Raw genomic sequence first — 10,463 nt, forward strand, 5'->3', positions numbered from 1 at the left:
CAATTTTACAACAGGGGCAAAAGTCTCCTGATAGTCAATCCCATATGTTTGGGTAAAGCCCTTTACAACCAAACGTGCCTTATACTGATCCATAGACCCATCAATCTTTTGTTTGACCACAAACACCCATTTACATTCCACTGATTTTTTTCTTGGAGGGAGGGTTACAAGATCCCAAGTGTTGTTTTTTTCTAACGCTCTCATTTCTTCCAACATAGCTGCCTTCCACTTTCCATCTGTATATGCTTCATGCCAGTTTTTAGGAATAGAAACAGAAGAAAGAGAGGACACAAATGCACGGAAATATGGAGAAAGAGAACTTTAAGAAACAAAGCAAGAAATGGGATGTAGGGTGCAAGTCCTAGTACCTTTTCGATGAGCAGTAGGTAGATTGGAAGGAGAGGTCTCACCACAAGGAGGAGGAGGATCTGACTCTTGGGTCGGCAATTGGATAGGTATTGGTGCCACAGTGGATTGATGTTGCCCTTCGTTGGAGTGTCTTTTGTAGGTGATGATATTAGAGTTGTCAATTCTCTTATGAAATTCACTGATGGTTCTTTGGACTGGAGTCAACTCTCCCTGACAATGATCATTACCACCATTATTTCCTACTCACTCCTCCTGTAAAGGAGGAATCCCTACAGATGAAGGGACAGCAGCCAAAGGAGGCTGGGCAGCAACCAAAGAAGGCTGGGCAGCAGCCAAAGGAGGCTGGGCAGCAGCGGTAGGAGGCTGGGCAGCAGCCAAAGGAGGAATTTCAAGTGGAGGAAACACAAGCACATCTTCACTGGAACCAGAATTCTCCCCCTAAAGATGTGTAGACTGATAATAGGCAAGACTTTCATGAAAGACCACATCCATACTGACCAAAGTACGACGACGAGGGTGGTAACACTTATAACCTTTCTGGTTGGAGAGTAACCCAAAAAAATACACCTTAACCCATGAGGATCAAATTTGCCATGAGGTTTAGTTTCTCAAGCATAACACACACAACCGAAAACTTTGGGAGGAACCACAAAGGTGGAATTCCCATGTAAAATATCGGCTAGACTGCGAGAGTCAAGAACACGGGAAGGCAACCGATTAATTAGATAGGTTGCAGTAAGAATAGCATCCCCCAATATTGGGAGGGAACATGGCGCGAAAACATCAAAGCCCTGGCCACTTCTAACAAGTGTCGGTTCTTCCTTTCAGCCACACCATTTTGGCTGGGGTATCAACATAACTTGTCTGATGAACAATCCCATTAGCTGCAAGGTATTTTTGGAATTGAGTTTCTGTATACTCAGTCCCATTATCACTTCTCAAGACTTTGAGAGTAGCATTGAACTGAGTTTTGACCATGTTATGGAAATGCTGAAGACAAGAAAAAACTTAACTTTTGGTATGTAAAAGATAAACCCATGTGTGTCTAGAATGACAATCAATAAAAGAGACAAACCAACGGTGACCAGAAACCAAAGTCTTACTATTGGGGCCCCAAACATCAGAATGTACTAATTGAAAAATTAAAGAACTCCTTTTATTAGAAATAGAATAAGTTGAACGTGTCTGGTTGGCCAGAACACAAGCCTCACAAAAGAAATCGATCTTATCACAATGTTTGACTAAAGTAGGAAATAAAGGTGCTAAGATGCCTAAGGGGGGGGTGACCCATTCTAGAGTGCAACTGATAAATTTCAGAAGATACTAAGGAATTCTGATATAGTGGTAGTAATGGAGGTGGAGTGAGACGTCCATCGTCAAGCAGGTATAGGCCACCATGCACTTTACCCAATCCAATCATTTTCCCAGAGTCCAGATCCTGAAAAACACAATGGGAAGGAAAAAAGGTTACTTTGTAGTGAAGATCACGAGTTATACTATTAATAGAAAGAAGGTTAGTAGTAAAATTTAGAATATGTAAAACATTGGACAAAGGAACGGAAGGAGTGAAGTTAATGATTCCTTTTCCAGAAATGGAGGAAAGGGAACCATTAGCCACTTGACTTTGCCTTTCCCAGAGGTAGGAGAATAACGATGGAAGAGGTCAAAGGACCCGGTCATGTGATCTGTAGCTCTAGAATCAATGATCTAAGGATGGGAAGCTATAGAGGCACAATGACCACCAAACAAAATACCTGACCGAGCAAAGTGTGAACCTGAGGGAGTAGACGAAGTGCCAGTAGCTGGTGTAGTAGAGGCAGCAGCAGTGGAAGACTTAGCACATGTAGGAATGCCTGTAAATCCTCCTGAGATAGGCCAGTGTCAGTAGTAGGGGCTGCAGTGACAGACTCAGAGTGATTGGCCTTGGTTTTTGGTTTTCGCTTGGTAGCCTGTTTAGCCTCAAAGTCAGCGGGCTTCCCATGAAGTTTCCAATATTTTTCCTTGGTGTGATAAGGCTTATGACAATGCTCACAAGTAATGGTGCCGATAGTAGTACCATCCACAGAGAGAGTGCCAACTGGTGTAGAAGGAGCCGGTGCAATAGTCTGGAGGGCTGATCTGTCAGGGACAACAGGGTGCAACATAGCAGCTCGACAATTTTCTTTAGAGGAGACTAAGGCATAAGACTACTCAAGTGTGGGAAAAGGGGAATGGCCCAACACTTGAACATAAATTGGGTCATACTCAACATTCAACCCAGCCAAGAAGTCATAGACACTGATTTTATCCACATGTTTCTTATAGGCAGCCAGATTAGTAGCATTATCAGGTTGGTAATCAGAGAAGTGGTCCAACTGTTGCTAAAGATTGCGCAGAGTAGCATAATATTTAGAGATTGTTAAGTCACCCTGAGTAGTATGAAGAATCTTCTTCATGAGTTAATAGACCTATGCATCATTACCAAATTGTCCGTACGTTTCCTTACAGGCTGACCAAACCTAAGAAGCTGTATCAAAAAGGAGAAACCCATGTGCAATGTCCGAAGTCATAGAACCAATCAAATAAGACATGAGAACACCATTGTTGGCAAGCCAGCGAGTCAGCGCAGCACCTAGGGCAGCAGGCATGGGAACAGTGCCATCAATGTGGCCAGTGAGACCACGGCCAGCAATAGCAAAAGAGGCTGACCGAGACCACAATAGGTAGTTGCTGCCATCAAGTTTGATGGGATTGGGGAAAAGTATAATAATCTGATTTTTCATGTCCAGGTTGATTAGAAGTTGCAGTGGAATCAGCAGAATCACCCATAGTTGCAACAAGGCTATGGAGAATGAAAAACCAGCAATTACGCCAAACCAAGAGCTAAAATCAAGGTTGAGTGGGCCAATATGAAGGGCAAAACAGCTCCCAAAAAATCAGCTGCAGCAGAGATCCCTTCCACAGAGATCGACAATGTCAGGGTTTCGGAAGAGAACCCAAAATTGGAGATCGATGTGGTGATGGGGATCCAAAAAAAATTGATGAAGAAGCTTGATCGAATCTATCCAGGAACCTGTAGAGGATGTCCTTGATGAAGAGAAGAGGCTCCAATAAAAAAACTAGCCGCAAATAGCCCAATTCCCAAAAATCGATAATGATCAGGGTTCTAGAAAACCCTGAAAAAGAGGAATCGATTGGGAGGAGGGGTCTTCAACAACCAAAAGAGGCTTGAGGGAAGCTGGTCCAGATCGCAGATGAGTGTTTAATATGCAAAAAACCAGCCTTGATCAATGGTAGTGGCTAGGACTTCAAAATTCTAGAAACTCCAAAAATCGCAGACAGGAACTAGCAGCAAATGAACCAAATAAATTATCTCATAAAGGGGAAAAATAGAGGCGGGAATAGGGCAGCAACTAGATCATATGATCACCTTTGTAGTGTTGCCCATAGGAAGGGAGGAAAAGCAAAAGAAAAAAAAAGGAGAGAAAAGAAATCGAGAGAAGGGGAGGAAAGAAAAAATGATACGAAGGGGGTGGGTTTTGAAAACTTAGATCAGAGAAATTTTGGCGCTGATGCCATGTTAACAAAACAAGTTTGTGGAATAATGCTTGAATGATCACTAAGATCAGTCAAGCTCTCTATTTATAATAATAAAAGAGATTACAAAGGAAAACACTATTCACAACACTGTTCATGTGAACAGTGTCACATCCCTAATTACATTTCTACCCTTACTCATAAATACATAAATAAAGAATAAATAAAACACCCAAAAGACTAGAATACCCCCATGGTATTCTGGTGTACGTAATTTAACACCTATAAACTCTAACAGCGTGATGGGTCTGCAACATATTTCTTGCGTAATGAGATGTGAAAGACATCATGCACTCCGGCTAAATTTGGGGGTAGTACAAGTCGGTAAGCTACTTGTCCAACCCCTCTGCAAAATCTCGAATAGACCAATGAATCTGGGGCTAACCTTCCCTTTCTTACCAAATCTTACTACTCCCTTCATGTTAGTGTTGTTAAAACTCATGTGATAAGGGTAGTTTGGGAACTAGTCTTATAACTAGTCGCCCTATTGTTTATTTTCTATTTTTTTACCTTTCTTATCTTTTACCTCCCTAGGGAGGTGTATATAATATTCTCAAAGTCTATTAATGAAGTATAGGTGTGGATACCACTGAAGGCATCGCAAGTGCGATCGCAACGGAAGCGTAAACAAGATCACAATATCGATGAGAGAAGTTGTTCAATAACAGAATGAAGCAGGTATCGATTATTACCTAAGCCTTACAAGTGCAAGACCTCCAATCGATGATAGCCCTTTCTCGAGCGTTCCATGCACCACGCAAGCTTTGCGTTCCCACGGTCAAGTTGTGTATCTCCTCTAAACCACCAAGGAACACACCACCTTGTGTCCTTTTTCTAGGATCAAACACCAAAGAAGGGAGAGAGGGGAGAACAGTTTTAGGAGGGAGAGGGAGAGCTCTACGTTTGGGTGGCTTGTGTATTCTTTGTGTGTGATTTTGCAATCCCATAATTAAATATGATTTGCTTCTCACACAACCCCAATTTGGTAGCTCACATAGGTAAGGCATATTGAGTTTCCTATTGGGACTCAATTACTAGCCCATCTAATCTTTTCCCACAAGGAAAGATATGCATTGGTAGAGGAATCCAATCTTGGTTGGAATATCCAATATTCCCCCATTGGCTTTCCTTTTCTAACAATCTCCTCCATCCTACTGTAAGATCCCATCTTAAAAGAGGATCATGAAAAGGAAACCATGATCAACCGTTACAGCGTAGATGAATGGAACCGAAAGGAAAGGGATAGGATCGCAATGGGATTCCACTCAGCTTCTAAGATGTGCAACATCGAAGATGCTAAGCAGATGTAATAACCTACGCCCAAAGTAAGTAGTTAAAACACACATCAGTCCCCCGCAAAACAATGTTGCATGGTTCAATATAAGGTATGTGTATGAGATTGTCAATCCTCAATGAACCGATACACTGATCGAGAGATTCTATTACCTTGATTGGACTAAGAGAAAACATTTCAAACAAAATGTTCAAGAAAATAGATAATGTTTTATATGTATAACTAAAATATTTCAAAAACATTTTGAAGATGCTACCGGATCCGGATTTGGGTCCAATCCTGTATAGAATACTCTCATCAGCATACTCCCAACGTATGGGCTGTGGTTCCATGTCGGGCATCTCTTTTGAATACAGTCAAACATTGAGAATCTAGTGCACCGATATATAGTCAGACAAAGACATCAACCATTGGTACACTAAAACTCTCAACATATGAATGCATCGATAAGGACCCCTCAGGTCAAGGGACCAATCGAGAACTACTTAAGAGAATCTCATTTTCTTTATAAACTGATAGTACACCACATGTGAAATTCTCAAGTGATCCAATCTAGTGTACATACCAAATGTACAGTTAGGTATGAATACCTAAGGACAGAAACTGAGCTCAACAACTGATCATGCTAATCAAAAATAAAATTCATTAATTCAATAGAAGGAGTTTTGTACATCAGTGCCAGTCACCCATGGACTTCACCCCCATATTCCCAACATGTTTCTCAAAAACACTAGGAGGCAATGCCTTAGTCATGGGGTCAGATAGGTTATTTGCAGTGTCAACCTTAGCTATGGCTACATCTCCAAGCGGAATAATCTCACGAATCAAGTGATATTTTCACTGCACATGCTTGTTCCTCTGATGAGCTCTTGGTTCCTTCGCTTGTGCTATAGCTCCCTTGTTGTCACATAACAGTTGTATGGGTCGCTCCACTAGCTCAGGGACCACCCCCAAGTCTGTCAAGAATTTCTTAAGCCAGACACCTTCCTTGGCTGCTTCACTGGCTACCAAGTACTAAGCTTCTGTGGTGGAATCAGCTGTTGACTTCTGTTTGGCACTCCTCCAAATTACTGCACCCCCCAATCACAAAAACCATCCCAGAGGTAGACTTTCTCTCATCATTGTCAGTTTGGAAATCCAAATCCGTATATCCAACCACTGACAAATGATCACAACCGTATACAAGGAAGTAATCTTTGGTCCTCCTCAGGTACTTGAGGATCCCCTTGATAGCTGTCCAGTGTTCTTGTCCTGGATTGGATTGATATCGACTCACAATTCCTACAGCATGACAAATTTTTGGCCTGGTACACTACATGGCATATATCAAACTTCCTACTGCCGAAGCATAAGGAACTCTCTTCATAGTCTCAATTTTCTCAGGAGTTTGAGGACATTGTGGCTTGGATAAACTGATTCCAAGTCTAAGAGGCACATTACCTCTCTTCGAATCCAGCATGTTGAACCTTTCAAGCACTTTGTCAATGTAGGTAGATTATGACAATCCCAACATCCTCTTTTTATGATCTCTCACAAGCTTAATTCCTAGGATGTAGCTGGCTTCACCCAGATCTTTCATTGAGAATGTTTTGGATAACCACATCTTTACAGATGAAAGTAACTCCACATCATTCCCAATGAGCAGTATATCATCCACATATAGGACAAGGAAATAGAAGGCACCCCCACGGATTTTCTTATGCACACATGGTTCATCAATGTTTTGTTTAAACTCAAAACCCTTGATAGTTTGATCAAAATGGATGTTCCATGACCTGGAAGCTTGATTTAGTGCATAAATGGACCTCAACAACTTGCATACCTTGTTTTCCTCTTCTGGGGAGACAAAACCCTCTGGCTGATTCATATAGATGACCTTATCAAGATAACCGTTGAGGAAAGCGGTCTGTACATCCATTTGCCAGATTTCGTAGTCATGGTATGCTGCAATCGACAATAGAATCCGAATGGATTTAATCATCACTACAGGTAAGGAGGTTTCATCATAGTCAACATCCTCTTTCTGAGTGTATCCCTTCGCTACTAGTCTTGCCTTGAAACATTCCACCTTTCCATCCACACCTCTGTTCCTCTTGTAGATCCACTTACAGCCAATGGGTTTTACCCCTTCTGGCAGATCTTTAAGAGTCTAGACATGGTTAGAATCCATGGAATCTATTTCACTGCGCATATCTTCCTGCCATTTCACGGAGTCAGCATCCTTAAGAGCCTTAGCATAAGTATAAGGATCCGTGTCTGAACAATCAGACACCAGGTGGAATTCTTCCACCTTTTGATCCTTCTCTGTGAGAAGGTTCAAACGAGTTGGCGGCCTGATAGACCTCCCACTCCTGCTAGGCTCTTAAGGCTGTTGCTCAACAGTGGGTACGTTAACTAGAACCTCTATCAATGCAGAGGGTACTTGGTCATCAGTCATTTCTTTAATGACCACTGGATCTTATCTTGGTGAGATCATGTCATCCTCGAGAAAAGTCGAATGCTTACTAACTATGACTTTCTGATTAACAGGGTCATAGAAGTAGTGGTATCTCAAGAAATAGCATCTATCTGTTCGGGATTCCAACTGATCTGTCTGTTGTTTCCTTACATGTGCTATGCAACCCCACACCTTAAGATGTTGAAGACTTGGCTTACGCCGATACCACAACTCAAAAGGTGTTTTTTTGGTCACAGAATTTATTGGTACCCTGTTCTGTATATAGATGGCAGTTTCCAGGGCGAAAACCCAAAAACTAAATGGCAGTTCCGAATAACTCTTCATGGACCGAACCATGTCCAACAAGGTTTGGTTCCTCCTTTCTGAAACTCCGTTCTGTTGAGGTGTTCTTGGGGCAGTCAATTGGGTTATAATCCCAGCTTCTTTCAGATAGTCCCTGAACACATCTGATAAGTACTCTCCTCCTCGATCAGATCAGAGGTACTTGATGCAATTACCCAACTATTTTTCAACCTCCGCTCGAAATACCTTAAATTTGTCAAAGGTTTCCGACTTGCGGTGCATCAAGTAAATATAACCATAACGAGAGTAGTCATCAGTGAAGGTCACAAAGTATTTGTAACCATACCTCGCCTGAACGTTAATGGGTCCACATACATCTGAGTGTATCAATTCTAACATAGCTTCGGCTCTTCTTCCCTTGTTAGAGAAGGGTTTCTTGGTCATCTTTTCTTGTAGACACGACTCACAGGTTGGATAAGGTTCTACCTTCAATGATTCCAAAGGTCCATCCTTCACCAACGTGTTTATCTTTTCTCCTCCAATATGACTTAATCTCAAGTGCCAAGGATATGTTGAATTATCTTGGGCTGATTATCTTTTCAAAGAATTATTGGAGATCTCATTAACCTCTAGTACCGATTTTAAGAGATATAATCCGTTATCTAGTAGACCAGAAGTAATAAATGAATTATTAAGCCGAATAGTTAACTTATTACCAAAAAGGAAAGTATAACCATCCAAAACAAACCTACTAACAGAAACAATGTTCCTCCTGAAATGAGGAACATAAAAACAATCTCTCAAAATTAAAGTACTATTATCAAAAACTAAAGTAAAATCTCCAATGGCCTCAGCACCCGTACCCATTCGCAAACGAACTTCATCCTTACTCAGTCTTCTTGTCAGCTTGAACCCGTGCAACAAGTTGCAAATATGGGCGGTAGACCCCGAGTCCACCAACCATGTGTTAGTAGGTTCCTCTGACAAATTAGACTCATAAAGGACCAAGGTTTCAGAAATACCTTCTTCCTGTTTCTCTTGGTTCTTTTTCTGAGTAGCCAGGAACGCATGACATTCCTTCTTCCAATGTCCGTCCTTCTTACAATAGAAACAAGTCCCCTTGCCCTTACTCTTTTGAATTTCCTTATTGCCAACCTTAGGGTTTTTGCCCTTGTCAGCGTTCTTCTTCTTCTTCTTGCCTTTGGGCTTTGAGGAAGAAGACTTGTCCTCTGTAGTCAAGACCTCCACTTTCTGCTTCTTGGATGCAGCTTTCACTTTTTGCAACATATTGCCCAGCTTAGGGAGTTCCATGGAGAGTTTATTCATGCTATAATTAACAATAAATAATCCATAGATCTCTTGAGGCAAAGAGTAGAAGATGACATCCGTCTTATAATTCAGATTGAAGGATGTCCTAAGGTTCTCCAGATCTAGGAACAAGTTCTACATTTTCATGACATGGTCAATAATCGGAGTACCTTGAGCCATCTTCGTGCCATGGAGGAGTGTCACCAGTTGATGATGGGCATATCTTTCTTCTCTCCCATACATATCCTTAAACTCCTCCATCATGTCCCTGGTCAACTAGAGATCCTTGACCAAATTAGTAATGGTCTTTTCCAGAGAACTCAACACGAGGTGTTTTGCCTTAGAGTTCTTCTGTCGAAACAACTCATAGGCAGGCTTAGAATCGGGGTTCTCCTCATTAGGGAATTTAGGCTCATCTTCGTCCAGGACAGACATTAGACCTTCTGCAGACAAGAGTAACTTGATGTTCCTCCTCCAGTCAACATAGTTTGGGTCGATCAAAATATGGTATTTGATAAAGGCGGCATTGTTCATTTGGGTTGACATTTTTAAAATCTACATGTTGTACAAAAATAATAATTAGCATGATCGACAACCATTGAAATAATCGGGATAAGAACAATCAATGGTCACTCACACCCCAAGCTTCCCTCTAGCTTATAGGGCATGAATTGGAAACCATCAACCCTCATGCTCCTGACTTAGTCTGTCGGAGTTCATCATTCGCATCTTGGTTGGGTAGACTATTCTGTCTGTCACTTAGACTTCCAATGTAATTTGGTCACCTGAGTGTCATGCCCATTCCTATCGGCTGACACACACTTAAGTCAAGTGTTCACCATTAATTTTAGAGGGAACTATGGTGTTTGTGGGTTAATGCCTATTATCATAGTGCACGTACCACTGACCATATTCTCTACCTATCACATGTGAGATGAGTGCAGACAATGTCACCAATTCACCCAAATATTATCCTATCGACATCTACAAGGGTGGATCAATGAAATTTCTACACTCACCAACTAAGGGAGGCCATGAGAATCCCACCAACCAGGGTTTCCCATATCACACTTGTATTAAAAAGAGGGAAAACGGAAACGCATATAAACCACAAACATACATCCAATGTATAAACACAATAGCACATCCATCTAAGGAAAACTATAAACATATAAA

Source organism: Telopea speciosissima, chromosome 3, assembly GCF_018873765.1.
Source record: "Telopea speciosissima isolate NSW1024214 ecotype Mountain lineage chromosome 3, Tspe_v1, whole genome shotgun sequence".
Lineage (NCBI taxonomy): Eukaryota > Viridiplantae > Streptophyta > Magnoliopsida > Proteales > Proteaceae > Telopea > Telopea speciosissima.